We start from the raw sequence: 1532 nt of genomic DNA, 5'->3' as shown, positions 1-1532 counted from the left end.
GGACTACTTGAAATACAGAAGGCTGAAGATGATTGTGATCCTGAGAAAACCTCTGCTCCCCAAAGCCCGCATGAAGGGCCTCTCCAGGTTTTGTGTCAGGCCAGGTGTGCCTTTGTGGCACTGTGGCTCAAGAGCACAGAAATAGACAGCAGAATCCTGCAGCCCGGTGTTCATCAGGTACAAGGAGGTGGTTTTCTTCTTTTTGTCCAGGCTGATTTTGAAGTGGTCATGAAACTCAGTTCCAGTCTGAACCATCAAGTGTATAAACTTGGGCCTCCTGCCCAACTGCTGCTTGTACCACTGCAAGCTATATTCAGTTCCTTCATAAGAGCAGTTGAGTTGGACAGGTTCTCCCTCCTTGACAGAAGCAAACTGGTCCTTCTGGGTCACAGAAAACTGGCCTGAAGTGCCTAGAACAGGAATTATGATTGACAACATAAAAAGAGCTTGCTGGATGAGATCAGTGGCCCATCTATCATTATCATTCAACTTAAGTTCTCAGGATGAGTTACAACAATTAAAATCCAAAATTGATGACAGTTCAAAACAAACAAATAACAACAACAACAACAATAATTGCATTTATTCATTGCTTCCAGAAAGAAGAAAAATCCTTACAAACTCATAAAAACACAAACAGCATGAAAATTAAAAATACAAAAAAGCCTTCCAGTGCTCATCCAACCACAATATAAATATTGTGAATATCAGAGAAATAATTATTTACACATCCTTTGAGGAGGAGGAGGAGGAGGAGGAGGAGGAGGAGGAGGAGGAGGAGGAGGAGGAGGAGGAAAGGGCTCAGTTTTCTTTAGCTTTAATGCAGGGCTGGGAAACCTCTGGCCTTCCAGATGTTCAGCTGGGCCAAAACTACCATCACCTCGGATCATGCCATGCTGGCAGCTGAGACTTGAAGCTGCAACACCCGGAGGGCCAAAGGTCCCCTACCCTTCCTTTACTGGGAAAACTAGCCCAATTGAATCAACATTTACTCCAAAGTAAGTCTCACTGTGGGACGCTGATGGCACTGTGGTCTAAACCACTGAGCCTAGGGCTTGCCGATCAGAAGGTCGGAGGTTTGAATCCCTGCAACGGGGTGAGCTCCCGTTGCTCGGTCCCTGCTCCTGCCCACCTAGCAATTCGAAAGCACGTCAAAGTGCAAGTAGATAAATAGGTACCGCTCCAGCGGTAAGGTAAACGGTGTTTCTGTGCGCTGCTCTGGTTATGCCAGAAGCAGCTTAGTCATGCTGGCCACATGACCCAGAAGCTGTCTGGGGACAAACGCCAGCTCTCTTGGCCAGTAAAGCAAGATGAGCGCCACAACCCCAGAGTCGTTCGCGACTGGACCTCATGGTCAGGGGTCCCTTCACCTTTACCTTTAAGTCTCACTGTGCCCAATGGGACTACATACTGAAATAAATGAGGTATGAGAAAATTGCAGCAGCTAAGCCTATGTTACATTTTCCTCAGATTGCATCTGTTGCCTTCCTAAAAGGAAGAATTTTAACCATATCTGCTCAAAAATAAATCAT

This window comes from Zootoca vivipara, chromosome 13, assembly GCF_963506605.1.
Source record: "Zootoca vivipara chromosome 13, rZooViv1.1, whole genome shotgun sequence".
NCBI lineage: Eukaryota > Metazoa > Chordata > Lepidosauria > Squamata > Lacertidae > Zootoca > Zootoca vivipara.
The sequence above is the reverse complement of the archived record's forward strand: the minus strand, read 5'-3'. Positions refer to the sequence as shown.